Source organism: Nasonia vitripennis, assembly GCF_009193385.2.
Source record: "Nasonia vitripennis strain AsymCx chromosome 1 unlocalized genomic scaffold, Nvit_psr_1.1 chr1_random0009, whole genome shotgun sequence".
In the NCBI taxonomy this organism is placed as follows: domain Eukaryota; kingdom Metazoa; phylum Arthropoda; class Insecta; order Hymenoptera; family Pteromalidae; genus Nasonia; species Nasonia vitripennis.
The window spans coordinates 1,761,775-1,777,049 of NW_022279596.1; the positions used below are offsets into that span (position 1 = coordinate 1,761,775).

The 15,275-nt window shown below is 38.7% G+C and overlaps 1 protein-coding gene across 16 annotated transcripts in view; it reads right to left on the reverse strand.

The window, feature by feature from the left end:
* The window catches only part of LOC100116395 (high affinity cGMP-specific 3',5'-cyclic phosphodiesterase 9A), an 815,596-nt gene that overhangs the window by 168,779 nt on the left and 631,542 nt on the right, over nt 1–15,275 (reverse strand). The gene's annotated exons all lie outside the window — the stretch shown is intronic.

Here is a 15,275-nt window from a genome sequence, read left to right on the forward strand (position 1 = left end):
TAAGCAGATAAACTTTGAATCCACGGAAGAAGTTTTCAAAGCAGAATTACCTAAGGTATGTAAATTTTAATATACTAGATGCATTTATTTATTTTTCAATATAGTCGAGTAAATTGCATGTACTTTTTACATTTTATGATTATAATATTTAGATTTATCCCTGTTTCCTATAATTCATTTTTTCATAATTTACAAAACTATTTTTCTGTTCACCTTTTTTGAGATTATTATAAAAAAATAGGTCTTACTTAATTCGATTTTTTTTCAATTCGCCTAGTTTTTCTTTGTAATTATGATTTCAAAAAAAAAATTTTCTATTTTTATTTATCGGAATTAAAGGAAATTAATGTGGGATTCTAACCACTGGAAAGGGAGAATAATTGAGGTTGAACACTGATATATTATAAATGAGATATATTGAAGAATACTATTGTTGAATAAAATACAAATGTCTGAATATTGTCTAACTCTCGCACTCTGCACACTATGGGACGGGCTGCGTCGTCACGCTGCCAGGTCTCCCATAAGACTGCCAGTCTGCGGGGGTCGCAGCCGCCCCTACGCTTTCGCTCCGCTTACTCCCACTCTCATGCTCTCTCTCTATCTCTCTCTAGCACACGGCTTGGGCCCGGTAGCCCAAGCGTAGATCCGCTCTGGCGCTGGCCGCTCAGGACCCCGTCGCATCTTGTGTGGCTTCCGCTCCTCGCAGGAAGCGCGCACGAGCGTGCTCACCCACGCCGCGTCCCGACGCCATGCTACCTTATGCTCCGCGTCTCTTTCGCATGTACCCGCATACTTACTCGCACACATTCTATACATGCAGATAAGCTTACTCGCACATACATACACGCAAATTACATACACACGCATACTCTAGATCCCACAGCTCGGCCACTCCTGACATGTCGCCTGCCCTCAGGCGACGGCTGTCACTCGGCCTCGCTGCTGGCATCTTCTAGGTCGTTGTTGGCTTTATCTTCTTCTGCTTGGCCGTCTTCGTCTTCAATGTCGCTGTTGGTTTCGACTTCTTCATCATGGTTATGCTCTTTATCCTGCTCCGATGGGTCATTTTCGTCGTCGTACTCCTCGAGGTCATCCTTGAAACCTCTCCACGGCTTCATGTTCTGTGCCTCGATCGACGTATTTGCTGGCCCATCGAAAACTGTCAGAGCCTCGACATCGTATCTGTCGTGCTTATTCACTTTTGTGACAATGTATGGTCCCAAAAATTTTACTCTTAATTTCAACCCTGGGCCAAGCTGTGACCTTCTGATTGACACGTTGTCGCCGTAATTATATTTTCTGGGTGGAATTCTTTTCTTGTTATACTGCTTCATGTTTTCTTGTTGGACCTTTCTTATGTGCTCCATCGCCGCTGCCCGTAGCGCTCCTCTTTCTCCTACGAATTCCTCTCTTTGCGCCTCTCCGGTTTTCTGGAGCAGCTGCGCGTCGACCGGAGTAAACAGTTTTGCTCCGAACATTAATTCATATGGCGTGGTCCCTACTGAGCGTTGGTACGAGCCGTTTACTGCCTGCTGAACTCGACTCACGTATTTGTACCACTTCAACGGCTCCTCTATTGCCAATTTTCTGAAGACTGATGACACTACGCCGTTTACTCTTTCTACCTGGCCATTGCCTCTGGGAACACCGGTTGTGATGAGCAGGTGTTGGATGTCTGCTTTCTTGCAGTGCTCTTCGAAAGCCCTGGACGTGAATGCTGTTCCTCTGTCACTGATTATTCTCCTAGGGTTTCCGAAGTGCTGCTGCAAGAAACTCACCTTCTTGATCACTTCTTCCGTTCCGGTCGACTTCGTTGGGAAAATCCAGGTGTATTTTGTATACGCATCGACAACTACTAGCAAATGTTTGTACCTTTTGCTCGTAGAGGGCAACGGTCCGATGTGATCTATGTGAATAGTGTGCATCAGCGTCGCCTCTTTGGGAATCGGATCTAATCTCCCCTCTTGCTTGCCTTGCTTTTGATTGGCAAGTATGCAAGCAATGCAGTTGTCGATAAACGCTCTGACTTTACCTTGAAGTCCTTCGACACTGTAGTTCTCCTTGATCGCTTCGACTGTCTTCCTCGTGCCGAAGTGACCAACCTCATGCGCTCTTCTAATAATTTCATTCTGAATGCCTCTCGGCACAACCAACCTGCGTTTGCCCTCGCTCTCGTCGAATACCAATCCGTTTTCGAGCATGTAGTTCTTGTACGGGCCTCGTTCCAACAACGTCCGGATCGCGTCCAATCGGCAATCGTACTGCTGCGCTCTCCGCAGCCTTTCAATCAGCGGGTCACGGATAGCCAGGATGCAGTCTCGCCTGCTTAGAGCATCCACATGCTGCATTTTGTTTCCTGGGCGGTGCTCTATTTTGTACCGGAACATCTCCAGGAACATATCCCATCTGGCGATCCGCGGCTTCAGTTCTTTGTTGTTCATTGCCAGCTCGAACGCTTTGCAGTCTGTAATTATTTTGAAAGAGATACCTTGCAAGTATATTTTAAACTTTTCCAGAGCTCTTACGACTGCTAGAGCCTTCAGCTCGTAGCTGTGATAGTTCCTCTCCACCGGTGTCGTCTTCCTGCTCATGTAGTAGACCGGGAGCATCTGTTTGTCCTCCTGGCATCTCTGGAGCAAGATAGCGCCGTAGCCGTCATTCGACGCGTCCGTGTGAAGCTCCGTCTCCTTATCCTTGTTAAACAAATGCAGCACGTCTGCTCCGACGAGCGCTCTTTTAAGCTTGATGAAGGCTTGTTCCTGTGGCTCTCCCCAGATGAACTTGGCGTCTTTCTTCGTCAAGTCACTGAGCGGCTTTGCAGTTGTTGCATAGCCCTCAATAAACTTTCTAAAGTATCCGCAGAGCCCTAGGAACCTCATTAGCTGCTTCGTCGTCTTCGGCTGCGGGAAATTCCTAACATCGTCCTCCTTTCTTTTCGAAGGTCTGATCGTTCCATTCTCGACAATGTATCCGAGGAATTCCACTCGTCTCTGTATCAGCTGACATTTCTTCCAGTTAAAATGGAGTCCATGCTTCGTCGCTACATTCAGCACCCGCTCCAGGCGCTGCAGTGCCTCTTCCTCTGTTGACGCTTTTATGAAGATATCGTCCATATATAGGACCATTACTCTTTCCCTTATCAGCTCGGCAAACACTGCGGCGACCATCTCGGTGAAGATTTCCGGCGAGTTACAGAATCCGAACGGCGCTACTAAAGGTATGTACTGCGCCCAAGGAGTAACGAACGCCAAGTACTCCTGGCTCTCTTCTGCAACATCGACGTGGAAAAATCCATCCTTGAGGTCCAGGCACGAGCTGAATCTGGATCCCTCTGTCCCGTCCAAAGCGTCTTCTATTAAAGGCATCGGGAAGTGTAGTCTGCACACTATCTTATTCAGCCTTTTATAGTCTATATAGATTCTGATTGTTCCATCCTTTTTCCTTACTGGCACTATGCGCTTGCGTACCACGAAGTGCCTTTCTTAATTATGCCACGCTCTTCCCAGTCGTCCAGCAGCTGGCGTATACATTCCTCTTCGCCTGGTGACAAACGCCTGGGACGGCTCACCACTGGCTTCGGATCCGTGACTTCGGTACTGGCTGTACTGGGCACTTAGCGGTTTTCTGCGTCACGTAGTCCAGTATCAGTTTCTTTACGCGACTTTTATAGTCTGCAGGCAGCGTGTCTATGAGGTCTTCTAGATGATCTTTAACTTCCGCCTGCACGTGTTGCACGTACTTCTCTCCGACCAGCGGTTCAAACACCGGCCCTGTCTTGGTCAGTCTCACTTCCGCTACATCTAGGACCGGGTCGCCGATGAGGACCGGCGACGGCAAGCTGCTCGTTGGCACGACGAGGTAACTTAGCTGATACTTCACGCCATCTATGGTTGTTGGCAGGGAAATGCTCCCGAGCGCAGTGATCGGTCCTCCGGACCCCTTTAGCTTGACTGTAGCGCTCTTCAACGGGAACTTCCCCTCTGCGTTGATCTCGTCATACGCGTCCCGCCGTAAGATGTGTCAACATTGTTTACTCAGAGGTTCATACACCATTCCATTACATTTTAAATAGCTTTCATTCATATGCATAAAGTTTATTTTAGCAATAAATTTACATCCCAGGTCTTCATACACTATTCAATTATCTTAGTCACTGGGATTTTCGTCGCAATATGTAATCTTCAAGTATTAAAAACGTTAATTTAACAGACATCCATCGTAAAATGCTCTTTAGAATGATTATTATTGTATGGGACAAGACTACATTAAGGTTCAAAAATAAACTGTGATATCATTGTTGATCAGATATTATGACTTTATTGAAATATCCTAGCGATCAGGTCCTGGTGTGACCTCTCACAAGTTATCGCCGAGAACTGACGCTCTACTCATTAAACGCCGCCGAAAACTCGGGCCCGCTAGAACAAAGACGCTATCCCGAGGACTACCGAAGGGACTCGAAGCAGTGCGCGCGCTCCACCATATCTATAGCTATACACACCCAGTCATGTGCCCGCGCGAACGTCTCTCGCCACTCGACTCTCTGGCCTGGCAGTCACAGATCGGCCCTTTAGCCTCTCCGCACTGAAAGGACCCTCAAAATCCGCGGAGTAAAGTCCCTACTGAGGTCGTGGCAGTCTAAGTATGATTATAAAATCACTCCTAACCGTATTGGCCTAAAGCCATGAAACGCCTTGTCGATTCGCGCATATGAGAGCCAAATGACGGAAAAACGTTCGCTAAAACTACTAAAAGGTAGAATATATTATTAATAAAGAATAAATACGCCGCACTTACTCTTATCCCTAGTAGTCCTCGGTTACGTCCGGAACAATTATTAAAAAGGATTAAACGATTAAGTACAGCTACGGAGCTTGTTAACCTTTTGACTTTGCCAGGGACAACATTGGTTACACAGGTCTTCATGTCGTTAAAGTTTTTTAATGAATACCAAAACTTTACAAATTTTTTCGGGTTACCGCTAAATGTTTCGATTTCACTCTTCAGCAATTTGCACGACCTTTACTTTTATCAACTAGTACTTTTTTTTTTACTCTTCAGCGCTTTCCATTTCTTTGCTTAAATCGTCGTTTAATGTTTTGCCCGCCTCTATCAATAATTAAAATTTTGCTTGTCTGCTTCCAGTACAGCTAGATTCGATTAAGCCACGTCTACATTGGGTCTATCTTTCACCAACTCCGCTATTAATGCACTATGAGTTTTGGTAAATGATGACCGATGTGTATTTCTCGCCTTCTTGAGTTTATCCATTTCGTTGTTTTTCACAAAATTAATTAGGCTGCCTCTCAGTCTTGTACGCACATTAATACAAGCCTTGTCATGCCCCTCCGCCCCCCTCCGCGCCCCTCCGCGCTTGTCCGCACCCCCTCCGCTGGCCCCTCCACTAGCCCCTCCACACCCCCTCCGCAAGCCCCTCCGCATCGCCTCCGTTGGCCCATCTTAAAGCAATTTTATTAATATTAGAATGATTATTATAAAACTTAGTCAAAAAGTTCAATTTTTTTAATATTGGAATAATGATGCGTTATAATCAAATTGAGAAGATAATAACGACAGATTTCCACACCACCTAAGAGGTACTGTCAGAAGCACATTATAATATGGATATACAATGTGTTTCAGGCGCGTTGATTTTTTTTTTATTTTTCTTAAATTAATATTTAAAAACTTCGCAAATTATTTTACGTAATTATATGACATGCTATAATTATATAAAATAAAGGCTACTATGAACAATAGTTTCATTTAGTAAATAAAATTATACTATTGATTTGGATATATATCAAGTTAGAAATTATCTATTGTTAACAGTTTGAATTTTTTATATAATAATTTAATAAAAAACCGTGGAATCATCGCCTAGAGCCATATAACCACGGGAGTCTTAGATACCAGTCCTCCTCCCCTAAGACTTCACCTAATACCATCCTCCATCCTGCAGAAACATATTTACTCAAAAAAAGTTTACAATCTTTATAATCATTTTAATATTTTTAATTTATGCATTTAATCTAAATAATATCTTGTTAAAAATAATGGATATTAATCAATTTGTTATCAAATCAGTTTTGTATTTAAATTAAATTTTTCGCCTTTGAATTACGTAAAATATGATATAATTAAGAAAAATTAACTTTTATTAATTTTTATCAGTTAATTAATTTTACGTATTCATATTGAAAAAAGAAATTTAAATACGTAGTTAATTTGATAATAAATCTTGATTTTTTTTTCTATATTTTTTAACAGGACGAAATCTCAATGGAAACTTTTTTTAAGTAAATATGTTAAATAATCATTTAATATTTATAAATTAATTAGACATCATTATATCATGTCCTATAATAATATGAAATTAATTCATTATTGTTATTAAATGATCATTTATGTTTCTGTTTTGTTCTGCATTGTGTATATTGATGATTCTTGTAAAATAATTTTAAAAAGAATTATGTATGCATACTAATTTGAATGTCTACAAAATGATTTTAAAATTCGAAATTGAAAAGCAGCAAGAAGTTAATATAAATACATGTCTTTTATTTGAAAAAAATCTAAAAACAAATTGAATAATAATTTATTCTATGATCGAAAACCCTCAGAATTGACTAAACAGTTTTGAATCAAATATTTAAAATTTCATTCCAAACAATATTTTGTATTGATTCACCTAACTCATTCTGAATACGTATATTATCAGGATTTCGACATCGAGATAATGCAACATATAATTGACCATGCAAAAACAATGGTCGTTTCAAAAAAATTCCTATTGAATCAAAACTTTGGCCTTGTGATTTATTTATCGTTATGGCAAACGCTAATATGATTGGGAATTGCTTTCTAAAAAGAGTAAATGGAAACGAAGATGAATTTTCGGTGTTTAGTGTTATTCTTGGTATAACAACTTTCTGTCCAATGTTTTTGCCTGTAATTATTTCTGCTTCAATGTTATACTCATATAATTTGGTAATCTTTAAACGAGTGCCATTACATAAACCATCTGTAATACTTAAATTTCTAATTAACATCACTATTGCATTTACTTTCAAATTAAGTTTATGTGGTGGAAGACCTTCTCTGATATTATTCAACATTTCAACTGGATAATTTAAATGAATATTTTCCTCTGTTTGATCTACTCCTTTATGTGTTGCATAATCTACACTATAATATGTCTTTGATTTGCCATGTAATAATTTTAGAACTTTGTTATTTAAAATTTTGATGACTTCATTATGAGGAGCTAAGATCACGCTACTAACGGAAGCACCTAAATTAATATTTTTATAAATTTCATTACAAACATCGGTAGTTTTCCATTTCGAGGAATTTCAAATGTATCGACTTTACCTTCTCCTATTTCTAACAAAATAGAGGAAAATTCTACATTATTCGAACGTATATTTTTATTGAGCTTCAAGATTTTAAAAAGAGGCCACAAAGTTGAATATTTAATTGTTTCTTCTACGATAGAGTTTCGGTATGCATGTTTAATTACTGGAAGAATTTGTCTGAAATCTCCTCCTATTACTATTAATTTTCCCGCAAAAGGAATATCGTTACGCTATACATCTTGTAAAGTACGATTAATAATTTCTAAAGCTTTTTTAGGTATCATTGAAGCTTCATCCCAAATTATTAAATCTGCCTCTCTTAAGCTTTTTTTGTCAGACTCTAATTTCAAAAAAGCACTTTCTATATTATTGAAATCTAAAGGCAATCTGAAGGTTCGATGACTTGTCAATCCCCTAGGTAACAAAATAGACGCGATACCAGTCCATGCCATTGATAAAACTTTTTTGTTTAATGACATGTAATAATAAATTAATGTTTTATATAAAAACGTTTTTCCCGAACCTCCAGGTCCATCAATGAAATAAATTTTGTGTTCATTGTCAACTAACTCTTCAAAAATTGCCTTTTGATCATCGGTCAATTGATCAAACATACATTTAAAGATATCGGCACTTTGTAAGACATTATCTATAGATGTTGCATCATCATTAATAATACTATTTGGTTCTGGTAAACTGAAATCTTTGCAAGATTTTTCTTCATTCTCTAATATAATTTGAATATGAGATAGAGCATTATTTGTCTTTATTTGTCTTAAAATCTTCTGTGAAATAATTTTTAAATTTGTTCCAAATTGTATTACCCTATATGTTTTCTGCTAAAATAAACCATGCAAAAAATTTACGTAATTGAAATGGTAACATGATGTGACAAGCTTCTTCAAAAATAATAAAAATATGTGAATCATCTTCTATTAAGCCCATTGCAAGTGCTGCGTCTTTATATGTTTGATACTCTATATCTTTATGATTTTTCAACTCTTCAAATGAAGTTGGACCTCTTGCTCGATTTAGTATTAATTTCAAAAAAAATCTCTCAGTATCTTTTGGTGATACGATATTAAGTCGAGCAATAGTATTGTATTGAGAAGAACGTGAACGTTTTATCCAATATTTTGATTTTTTATTAAATCTATAATATTCAGGCAGTTCAATATATTTAAGTGTTTTTGTAAAATCATCAATTTTATTTAATTTAAACCATGCTGTTAAAGTAGTTTCTTTATTGTTTAAGGCTTGCAATCCTTTATTTTCTTCGTAAACTATATGTTGTTGATCTTTTGTATGGATTCCTAAACGTTCTACAGCGGGTATTTCACCACAAAGAGGATATCCTTGTAGACGCCAAGCAGCTTCCATTGGGCTTAAATATCTACCATCTACATACTGAGTGAGTTCATCATATACTATGGGAGTTTCTTCGCTAGAATTATTTGGATTTTCAATTTTTTTCATCTTACATAATGCTCTATCTCCACCTTTGTGAATATAATCGAATATGTATTGAATACTTTGAATTGATGCACAATATTCGACATTAATATGACACTTATACTTTTTCAATAAAAAGTTATTATAAGGAACAACCATTGTGTTGTCAACTGAAATAATTTTTCTAAACTTTTTATTCGATAAGTATAGTTTTGTGAAATGTTATTTCTTCTTCGATATTCAGGATAACCATTTTCTTTAAAAATGGTGATATCGCGGAATGGTTTTAGAAATTTTTTTTTACAAATAGTCTTATTTTTGATGATGCAAGGAGATTTATCTGTATGTGGTCCATGTAATATATGTTTAATTACTAATTTTTGTAAACCTTTATCTGAATTATCAGGAATTTCAGCAGAAATGTATTTGTCAATAGATTGAGGTGCCATGAGCTTGTTTTTTGGATGTAGCGTAACTACAATATGAGCGTGTGGTAATCCTCTCTTTTGAAATTCTATTGTAAAGACATAAGCTATTACTTTTTATCATAAAGGTAACATTTTTAAATCATCTATTATAAAATATTTTGGTTATTAAGTAAAAAAATGCATTTCTATTTGAATACCAAATTGATTTATTTACATTAATTTCAGAATATATCAGACAATAAAAACGAGAGTTAAAATATGATTTCAAGATTAAATTCCAAAAGAAGTCTACTATCGAAATTGACTATCTACAGATGAACTGTCCTTTTTTAATTATTTACAATACTTTTATATAAATAAATATTTACATTTTTTATACTCAATTTATTATTTATCAATACAATATAATAAAAACCAAAATTTAGGGGTAGGCGAACGGAGCGAGCAGGGGGGTACCCCCCTAGTAAATATATATATACACACACACATATATATATATATATATATATATATATATATATATATATATATATATATATATATCTGTGTGCGTGTGTGTGTGTGCGTGGTTTCCCAGGAGTTATCCTCCCACGTTTGCGCCTATTACTATTATTTTTATATTTTTTCATGGTTTTATTATATGTTCGTTATTCGTAATTTCTCTCTCATATTTGTCCTAAAAAGTAAACCATTGTTAATTCAAGTAATTTTTATTTTTATTTAGTTAAGTAATACATACTTCTACTAAAAAAATATTTCAGATCCCAAAATTCGATCTTCTAATTCCATTTTGGGCTCAGATAAAATTTTTAAATGATCAAAACTGGTAACTTACTACTTAACAAACATTATACATCATATATCAATATCGAAAGTTGAAAATACTTAAAAAAATAAGTTTTATAACACATACTTTATAAAATTCTTAGTTCTTATTTCACAAAATATTTATATACTCATATAAAAGTGAATAATAAATGCTCAAAGTATTAAATATTTACGAATAAAATACAAGGATTTTATTTAGATTTATATGAGGTACTGTATTATATTGAATACATCTTATGATTTTGAAATTATACTTTAAAAAACAAATTTAATGAATACATATTTTAAATTTTGTGGATTAGGCCTATTGGGGAAATCACATCTCTGTTTACAAATAATGTTACAAAATTAATAAAAAAAAGTTATTTTTATAGCACAGTGTGGCTAAAATCCGCTGTTAAGTCACGCCTATCTGTGACTAAAGTAGTCCTTTTTTGCTCCGTGTTTATCACACTCGCTACGCTCGTGCGCTTACCTCGATGCAAATAAGGACTACTTTAGTCACGAATAGGCGAAACTTGCGGATTTTAGCAGTCTGTGCTATACAATTTTATACGATACTCTTGACTTAAATGGTTCATTTAAGTCACACGTATCGTAATGTACTATTTTTCCATGAAACTTACATGTAAGCTCATATAATTTTGAATAAAAAATGCTAAAAGTATTAAATATTTACGAATAAAATACATAGTTACCTTATTCAAATTTCTATGAGATACTTAATATAAATTCACAATTTTGAATCAAATAAATTCAGAAATAATATTACTGTAAACAGAGAAAAAAAACGCGCCTTTCTATTTACTTTGCATAGGTGGTGTGGAAAAAATAGATATAGGAACGTACTTAATTTATTACCTATTTTTTAATTATTCAAATAAATATCTTATAAATTAATGTTAAAAGTAATGGGGGTTGGTGAGCGGAGCAAGTAGGGGGGAACCCTCTAGTATATATATGACTTTCAGGGTATTTTTATTGAAAAGGTTGACATCTTTGGCTTCCTACCATTTTGGTAAAACGTAATTTAAAAATCTGAAAAAATTGAGGTGCATTGGAAACTGTTTCTGGAACATATTTACTGTGGGTTGAAGATGAAAAAAATGTTGTTAACTCGTCATAACCTCCCCAGCATACAATAATTATATTATTTACTGTAAACTAGTTACATGTTACAGGTGAGCAGCGGCAGAACAACGGGAGAGCGCATACCGCGACCGACGGTGAGTGGGGAGAGAGAGAGAGAGAGAGCGAGAGCTTCGCGCGCAAGATTTAGAATACGCGCGACAGATCCGTTTGGGCTAGCTAACTAGATACACGGCTTTTCGCTAGAACGCGTTACCTTTTGTGATTCCGATTGTGATTCGAGAGAAGCTTGCTCCGATCGTGTGCGTGACCTGTGTGTTACCTGCTCCGAGATCACGGCTACCTCGAGGCTTTCTGTACGACATCGCCTTGATTACGTTCAACTTGCGACTACGCCAGCTCGCCTGCAAAGGAGACGTCCTGGGTCTGAGCATTCCTGATAGCGAGCGAGATCTACAAACCGTATGTGTCAGCTCTCTACTTCTCTCTCTCTCTCTCTCTCTCTTTATTATTTGACACTAAGAACAAAGAAAACAAAGCGACGCGCACGAATTCAAGAAAGTTCATTAAAGTCAAAATCGAAGGTTTAGAAGCGAGGCGAAAACAGCTTCGGCGCGGGTGTTTGTTGACATTGCGGCGTGCGCTCGAGAGCGCACTTGTAAACACTTCGCATCGCCGAGGTGTGGGTATAGCTTGCGGCCCGACAAATATTCTTTCGACGCCGCAGAATTTCGGAGCGGATCTCGCCAGTGGTTAGCATACAGTGCGTATCAAGTAGATCACTCGTTAACTAGAATATTGGAAGCAGCCACGACAAGTAGCGGTAGAGCAGTATAGCTCCCGCGCGCCAAGATTGAAGGCGAGAGGCGACGCCCGCAACCTAGCCTACTGTGTGACGTCACACGCACAGTACCGGTCGACTCGCTCACGGCGCGAAGCCGTTCGGAAAACAGCTGATGTACTTGCGAGCGTGCAGTGTAGTCGCGATAGTATAGGCTATATAAGAAAACTTTCGTGGAGTATTGTAATTCAAATATTGTAAAGCTAAAGGATTGCGAATTCGCGTAAGCAATAACTTGGTGTTCCGAGATTGAAATTTTTTTTGTTTCTTATTATTATTATTATTTTTTTTTTGTAGACAGTGATAAATCGAGCGAGAATATTAACGCATAAATAATTCCGCTTAAAATTTACGTTTGCTTTTCTTTTCTCTCCGGTCGAATACGAGAATAATAGAGTTCCTTTTATTCTTATCGAGACATCAGGAAGCGAAGGAATATTCTCTGAAAACTCCAACAGAGGATAATAGAGTTAGGAGCTTTCAGTTCTGCGGATCGCTCGAATAAATAATTAAATTATCGTGCAGTTAATATTTAGAGAAATTGAGAATTTTTACTTATTATTTTCGTTCCTCTTTTGCTGTTCGATTTTTTTTGGTTTTGTTGAGCCCCTAAATTACTCGCTTACACTGTATAAAATCAAGTACAGACTTGGTGGTGATTGTAGACTGAGAGACCCATTATAAAATAAATAAAAACAATTAAATATTGTTTCTTTTTTTTGCAAACAAAAGGAGTGAGAATGTTTGTTTTCGTCAGACAATCAACTAGATTTTTCTCTTTTTTCTATTTTATTTGTTAGAAAATATACATTTCTTCGGATTTCGTTCAGCCTATCCTTATTTACTACTGCGCATAAGCGAATAGTAAAGGAGGAGAATGGCAAACTCCAGTGCTGGCCAACTCTATGTGGTACAACAAATAGCAGCATAGATATACGAAATGCCTGAAGAAAGCATAGTAGACGTTCTTACAAATTTAGAATTAAGAGTAGAAAGCGATCAATCTTGGAATGTAGATAGGTTAATTAGGTGACTGTGCGGCGATTACACTGCAGGAGATTTCGTAAAGTCCACCGGACCAGAAGACATAGCAACTTCAAGAAGAGTAGCAAAATTGCAAAAGGCACTGCCGACGAGTGGAGCGTTTTCGAGAATATCCTCTGTAACAAAAAGCCAAATCTTTGAGCGCCAACGCCCATATCACGAACGCAGTTCCGATATGGAACTTACAAATATGGCAGCAGGAGCACCGATGTACCATAGCTCACCCAGCCAGCAGCTAGAGAGTAATAATCCTCTCGGCAACAGGACTCAAGAGGATGGAAATCAAGCAGCAGCTTCGGACGTAAAAGACAGCGGCTGGGAATTGAGAGGCACGACAACGTCTACACCAGCAACTAACACAGTAGCAGCTATGTACATACTCAGCGACAATCGCAGCGGATTGGCAACAGCAGCCACCGGCACGAATACCATAACCACAACAGCGAACAGTGCGTTAGTGACAGCAGCAGCAACTCAAAGAACAGACCAAGTGACAAGTTATGTCAGGCAACAACATGCAAGCACACATGCAGAAAATACAGCAGGACATTGTGTGCAGCAACAACGGGCAGAGTATGCGGTAGGAAATGAGAGGCTCAAGAATAGAATCAAGAACCTGGAATATCTAGTACAAGAATTAGTTGAAGTCAGTAAAGAAAACACGGTCTCGATACTGCAAACAGCGAATACGCAACCGAGTAAACAGGTGCACTTTCAAGACACGTTTAATTTAAGGCACATCGAACCGAATGCGCATAGCGCTCGTAATTCGGGAATGAACCCAACAGCAAGTGCCTTTCCACCCGTAGCAAGCGCGAGCGTCAACTATACGCAAAACGCGGCTCGTCAACAACGACAACACCTGCAGGGGGAACCTAGGAAGGGGGGAGAATTACCTTGGGGTAATGAGAACCCATTTCTCAAAGCAGGACAGATTCCAGTCTACAGCCGTTTGGGACCGGGTACTCCTACCTGTTTTCGTGGAGCAGCTCACGCCAAGATATTGAGAAAATAGCCAGAGAATGGAATATCAAGTTGGACGGGCACAAGAGTAGCTGCATCGAAGAATTCATGCAACGTGTCAACGAATGTAGAACGTCATCTCATCTAGACGAGGAAGATTCACTGAATGCCTTGTTGCTTATACTGACAGGGCCAGCGTTAGTCTGGTGTAGACAGCTGCGACCCATATGGTTAACCTGGAATGATTTTTGCCAAGCAGCGAAAGAAGTTACGGGGTGGACCAAAATATACAAATGCAGCTATTAGTACAAATCTGCATTCAGGGAAAAAAGAGGAGGTCAGAGACTACATCTTTGCTGTACTGACCATCCTGAGTCGTCTAGACGTACAACCGCGAGAGGAAGTCCAGCTCAGCATCATTTACGATAACATACGAGAACAACAAGAGAGATCAGCCTAAAAGTACATCGTCGATTACCATTGAAGAGGTGCCGAATGAAAGAAAACAGCGACGAAAGCCTGCGAGTAATCACAACGCGAGTCAAGCAAGCCATGGTCCAGCCAAGCCTCCAGTCAAGTGTTATGGCTGTGGTTGGCCTGATTATTATAAAAAAGTCCTGCCCAGAATGTTCGCTAAAGGCGGGAAAAGGTCAAGGGAAACAGTAGACGGGGTCTCTACGTTTCTCGAGGACATCCCAGGGACCTCAAACCCATCTTTAGGGCAGACAGGAGGTAACGAAGTTATGCCATTGAAAGGAGATTCCCCTTCTGACATAGACTGCAGTCGCTGGTGGACTCAAGTTGGAATTGGTGGATTTCGACTGCGCACCTATTGTGATTCAGGGGCTGCCCGCACTGCTATTGGCCCTATTGGCATACAGATAGCTTCAGCTTGTGGCCAGTCAATAATTCCGTATACGGGGCCAGGTGCAAAACTCGCGAATGGACAATTAGTGCCAATTTACGGTCACGTAGAGTTGCCATTCGATCTCCTCGGGCAACGCCGCCATTTAAAAGTCATGATTATGATTCAGTCGGACTCAGAATGTATCCTAGGCACTGACTTTATGCGGGCGTTCAATGCGAGTATACTCCTACCTAGAGAAAATCGACTAAAGATTGAGGTAATAGAGAATTTAGTCCCTTTAGAACTGTCTCTTACGGATGGATTGGCTAATGCCCTTGCGGCCATCGGTTTAGCAGATGTAACCCCTACGCAGCGAACTCGCTTAGAAGAAATTTTGAATAGATGGCTTCCAGAAGGAGAAA